Source organism: Neopelma chrysocephalum, unplaced genomic scaffold (genome assembly GCF_003984885.1).
Source record: "Neopelma chrysocephalum unplaced genomic scaffold, ASM398488v2 Primary Assembly neopelma1_86, whole genome shotgun sequence".
Classification (NCBI taxonomy): Eukaryota; Metazoa; Chordata; class Aves; order Passeriformes; family Pipridae; genus Neopelma; species Neopelma chrysocephalum.
Genome location: NW_020897748.1, coordinates 127,157 through 133,184, shown reverse-complemented (window position 1 = coordinate 133,184; position 6,028 = coordinate 127,157). Strand labels below are relative to the sequence as shown.

Here is a 6,028-nt window from a genome sequence, read left to right as displayed (position 1 = left end):
TAGCTTAAGGATGAATGCTTTGATCTTCATATACAACAAAGTTTGTTGTAAATCCATTGAGAAGGGTAGAACCAGAAAATAGAAAACTCCAAGGCATTTGGAACAGTGAGACAGCAAAAGTGAAGTAGTAATAAAGATGATCCTGTAAAAAGTAGAAATAAATAAAAACCTTCCTAATTAATAAAAGGAAACAATGTTTGAAGCATAACCCCCAAAGATCAAACAGAATTCTTATGTCAATATTATTAAAAAGGGAGATCTCTTCCCCTCTCCCCTCCATATTAAGGTTGTTGAACCCCAGACTAGAAGGTTTTGGAATTACTTTGGATTTTCACCAGTCTAACGAGATCAGAATCTTGTCTTGTTTAAATAAATTATTTGAAACCATATTCCCCAATGGCCCAGCCTTCACTAGATACTGCTGTTGAAAGGCTGGTCCCTTTGTTTGTTTGCCAGAAAAATTACTATATGCATGTGCTTTGGTTTTGAAGTCTTACTATTAGTGGACATGAGTCTGCTTGTCCTGTCAGGTCCTCAGCCAATACTGAACTTGAACTTTGCTCTTCTGTTTCAGATCTGGTGAAGCTTCTCCATTGTGTCCAGATGTCTCTCATGTCCCAGAAAGGGTATTTTCTCTACCCACAGACATTATCTTGCCCCAGCTCTATCAAAAGATTTTTATAATTTCTCAAATAGTCACGGAAGGAGATTCCTTTTTTTTTTTTATTTTGCTTGCTGTAAACATATTATTTTTGTCTTTTGAATCCCTTTCACCTTTTGGCCTCAAGGGTCCAGAGCTGTCTTCTCAAGATGCACTGTCATCAAGGGTGGGAAACTATGCTATGGCATCTACAGCTTGTCATTAATTCAGAGACACAACAGTCCTATATGGGACTGCCCAGAAAGTTTTCACAGATGACTTGAGTTGAACATGTTTTTGCTTGTGCCAGAGATTCTAGGCAAACTGGCTAGACCTTTTAATTGCACCTAATGGATCTACCTGCATATAATTTGAAATACTGGCCTTTTCCAGAATAACTTTATTAATTCCCTGGTGAGAGTTTCTTACTTTTATGTGTTAAGAATGCAACTCTTGTAAGGAATTTTATAATGCTGGTTCCAGGAAAAACATTGCACTAACACGGAATTGCAGAACAATGGTTTCAATACATTAATATTAAAAGAATTATTAATAATAGTATCAGTATCTTACTGACTGATTTTTCTCTGAAACTGCAATTATACCCAATTATAATCTCTGCTGCAGTCATGCAAAATCCATGAGAATTTTGTCCTACAGGCAAATCAACTTATATGTGTGAAGAGTCCCAAGCCAAAGTCTGAGATGTGTGAGTTTTTTGAGTAACACTGGGTGAATGATGGCAATGCAAATGATCTCAGTAATCCCATTTTGTTCAAGACTGACTCTGCTATCATGGTAGTTCTATTTAGATACCATATTTTTCCCATTAAATGACTCCTTCTGTAGCAAAAGCACTAAGAAGTGGTTGAAAGTTTTAATTTTCTATTTACTGCAGTTAAACAATGCAGTTTTCTGAGTACAGAATTTCATAGGACTACAGAAGATTGTAAATCCTCAGAACATTTTGCACAATTCTTTAATGACAAAGACAGCATGTATTCTGAACTGCTGAATCTGCAACTTAAAAGGAGGTAGGTTTTGTTTCCAGACTTCCTAATAGGAATTCAATGAGATTTTTTTTTCCTCTGATGGTCAAAAACCTTTTTCTAATTTTTGTTTGGACTGTATTCATGATAAGTTTACTTTTTGAGTTTTAACATGAGCGTTGCCTGGTACCTAAATATTTTTGCCTGCCTGTCCTTTCCCCTCAAAGAAATTCTAAACAACAATCATACCCTAGGAAATAAGTCATATAATTTTTTTGTTTATTCTGTTACTGCAAATTTGTATTTTTTTCTTGGAAGGTCGATACACCATTTCCCTCTCTGACCTGTATGTCCTAGATACACTCATTTTCTGCTATAGCTTGGATTGATCTTTCCTGATGTAATGGTTTTGAGTCTAGGCCTTCCTTCCTGGCAAACAGGAAAGAAGGAAGGAAGGAAGTATTCCATCTTATTCCTTTACGTAATCAAACATAAATAAGACAGAGAGAGAAGCCTCTTCCTCTCTTCTCTTCCAGCAAGGTTTGGAGACAGCAGACTCCCGCAGCTGGTCTCACTCCTGTGGGGGAGCTGAGGCCTGGTCAGGCCTACAGGACCTGTTGTTTCTGCCGATCCGGGGTCCGGTAGCGTGGCGGTGGCGTTTGGTGTGATTGTGCCATCTCAAGGAAAGTATTAAGATTTTCTTTGGCTAGTTCTTTATTGACTGGGTATATCTGGTTTTGTTTGGTTGGTTGGTTGGTTTGTTTGTTTTTGTTGTTGTTTTTGTTTGTTTGTCTTGGTTTTTCTTTGTTTTTCTTTGTTTGTTTTTATGTGTTTTTGTTTGTTTGTTTGTTTGTTTTTTTTTTGTCCCTTTTCCCTTTCCCTTTGGGGGTGTTGGGGGTTTCTTTCTTATGTGTATATGATCTTTGTAATTGTATATAAATGTAATATATACATATGAGTGTAAATATATTTATATATTGCTTTAGCTCTCTTATTTCAGGTCTCTTGTTTGTTTTTTTTTTCTCTTTTCCCTTGGCTTTTGTGGGGGGGGAGGATTTTGCTGTGGTATTGGGGACTTGGTGGGGAGCCAGCTCCAAACCACCACACCTGACTAGGGAGGGTAGAATATTGCTGATTTTTTTGGTTAAGGTCTCGCATGGGTACACTGATATTCATGTTTCTCTCTTTGATTTGGTTACTATACATTCTGCAGCTGAACCTGTTCTTTTCTGGGTTGCAAATCGTTAATGGTCCTAGTCATCCATTGTCAATTATCACTACACAAAATTTTATTTTCATATCTTTTTTTTTTAATTATTCTTAAAAATCCACTAAATTTAATTATTAGATTTTGGTTTTGGAAACATTTCAATAAATTGGACGGAAATTCAAATACAGGAAGTTTTATGGATTTTTCAACCCTTTTTCTGTTTGTTTTTAATAATTTTAACTTTTTAAAAGCCTTAGGCAAGCAGTGCTACTTGAAATGGTTAAATGTTGATAAATATGATGAGTGTGGAGAATATTCTTCTGCAGCATTGTCTATAATGGGGATCAGCAATATCTGAATGCCTGAATTGGTGTAGGACATTAAAAAACTGAACCAAAGTGACTCTCGTCTGGGGTTAATCTCTGAGATTCCACAGAATATGGATGCTTGTTAGTCAAAAATAAATTGTAAAATACAATTTTTTTATGTAATTGTTGGCTGAGGAAGAGGAAAAATAGTTAATGGACTTGTGAATTATATGTCAGATAAATATATATTCAGCAGTATTCCAGCCTGATAATTTGGCTTTGCAAAATTCCGGCGACATGCATGTCAGACTTAAAAAACCCCACAAATATCTTTTAAAAGTATCCAAAGAGATCACAGAGCCATCAACTTATGGTGTGCATTGCAAAAAGGGAACATTTGGATTCTATATAAGCAATTCTTGTATTGTTTCTGCTGTGTAGCAGACACCACATTTGATTTACTACTGTTTTTATTAAAATAAAAATCACACTTTGACAAATATTATATCAGACTAGGTATTATCCCAGACATATTTTATTTTTTAGCCTTTACTGCCTCTTCAAATTCTGGCACAAAACAAGAGGATATAACAGACTACAAAGAAAAAGTTACAGAGGGTCTTCAAGTTTGTGATGAGTGAGAAGGCTGCCCCAGTTATTAGTGCTACCTAGACATTCAAAAATTGATAGGAATAATCTCAAATCCAGGAAGGGTCTGTCATAGCATTTATGGTAAAAGGTAATAAGTAAATTTTGTTTCCACTCCTTTAAGCTTGATTTATCCAGCAGATTGTTATTATTGAAACTTTATGTTGTTTTTTTGAACTTTAAAATAATTTCATATAGTGAAAGGTTCCAATGCACAATGACATGTTATTGAGCAACACTGAACTCCATACCGAGTGCCTAGGAGAGCCTGGGAGAAGATAGACAGAAATCAAGAAAAAGTGAGTGATGCAGAAATCTGCGTTGCACCTTGCTTTGTTCACATATGAGGGATCCTCATGCCACAGCCATCCTGCTTATCTGTAGAGTTGCCCAGCTTTCTGTATGGACTGTGTAGGATATGCAGACTGCTACTTATATGAAGTGATGGGTTGACCCTGGCTGGACACCAGGTGTCCAATAAAGCCACTGTATCACTCCTCCTCTGCAGCTGGGCAGTGGTGAGAAATTATAAGACTCATGGGTAGAGATAAGGACAGTGAGAGATCACTCAGCAATTATCATCACAGGCAAAACAGACTTGACTTGGGGAAATTAATTAATTTTATTATCAATCAAATCAGAGTAGGGTAAAGAGAAATAAAAAAGAAATATTAAAACACCTTCCCCCCACTGCTCCCTTTTTCCTGGGCTTAACTTTACTCCTGAATTCTCTGCCTCCTCCTGCAGAGCAGGGGGATGGGGAATGGAGGCTCCAATCAGTTCATCACACATTGTCTCAGCTGTTGCTTACTCCTCAAGGGAAAGACTCCTTACACTCTTCCCCTGCTCCAGCATAGGATCCCTCCCAGAGGAGACAATCCTCAAAGGATTACTCCAACATAGGTCCATCCCATTGGCTCCAGTTCTTCACATTTAGCCCCAGCGTGGATCCCTTTCCATGGGGTGCAGTCCTTCAGGAACAGGCTTCTCCAGTGTGGGTTCCCCATGGGGTCACAAGTCCTGTCAGCAAACCTGCCCTGACATGGGCTCCTCTCTCCACTGGGCCACAGGTCCTGCCAGGAACTTGCTCCAGCACAGGCTTCCCATGGGGTCATGGGGTCAAGGAAGCCTCCTTTGCGTACATCCCCCTACTCATTACTCTAGTCTGTTTTAGATTGGCAATATCTCTTCTGCCCATGATGGTAACTGGTGAGTGGTCTCTCCCTGTCCTTATCTCTACCCATGAGCCTTCTGTTTTATTTTCTCTCCCTGTCCAGATGAGGAGGGGAGCGATAGAGCAGCTTTGGTGGGCACCTGGCATCTAGTTAGGGTCAACCCACCACACCAATACAGATTCAGTGTGCATTGTTACATCACTCACACTTCAGAAAGGGCATTGAAAAACTAAGAACTGCCAAGAGGGCACTGGGTTAAAAACCAATAAATTAAAATTGATCCCTAAAAGAGCTGCATATATTTAACTTCTTTAGAAAAAAAAGTTTAGAGGCAGTCATATGATTTTTTTTGTAAATAATCCTATTGGTACATCCTGTTGATAGCAGATGGGCAGAGCCGATGCCAGGAAACTGAAGTGAGCAAAGTACAATCAGGTAGTAATATCATATTAATGGTGAGCATTTGAATCCTAAAAAGAGTTTACAGAAATGTATAATAAATTATTTACAGCCAGAAATATTTAAAAGAAGCACTTTTCCTTTTGTGACAGGAACAACTGTGACAGTGTACTGCTCACACAAAAAAATTCCAGGTGTTCTCCACCATGCTCTGGCTATTTCCAGCCATGTGGAGGATATGTGGACCCTGCAGCTAGAGGCTGCTCACATATCTCACCTTATGGAGGACTTGAATCTGATGTATTGCTGAAAATATCAATATTCTTCCACTGTGTAGCAGGCCAGAGGACTCTGTTCATGCATCTAACTCTATTCATTGAATTTCATTTGCATGTGGTTTTGACAGAAGAGGAGCCATGTGACAGAAGAGGAACCCCATCTGTTAGAAAAAGGCAGCTGAGAGTGAAGCACGAGCTGCTATAGCCCTTACTTACATCCCAGGGATCTCAGGGAGACTGGAAACAAGAATCAAATAATTTGATAGAAAAATCTGGCAAAGTAGAGTAGGTGCATGTTGACCACCCCTTCTCCAGGAGATTGACTAGACTCAAGAATTAGTGTAGAGTTTTGTATGGTGGAAGGATCAGATTTTTATAGTG

At 38.5% G+C, this 6,028-nt stretch overlaps 1 long non-coding RNA gene across 1 annotated transcript; it reads left to right on the top strand.

Moving 5' to 3' along the window:
• Positions 1-2,112: 2,112 nt before the first annotated feature.
• Positions 2,113-5,814, top strand: LOC113971954. Its single transcript, XR_003535717.1, has 3 exons — positions 2,113-2,316; positions 3,994-4,094; positions 5,776-5,814. It is a non-coding gene; the product is annotated as an uncharacterized LOC113971954 (long non-coding RNA).
• Positions 5,815-6,028: the final 214 nt, after the last annotated feature.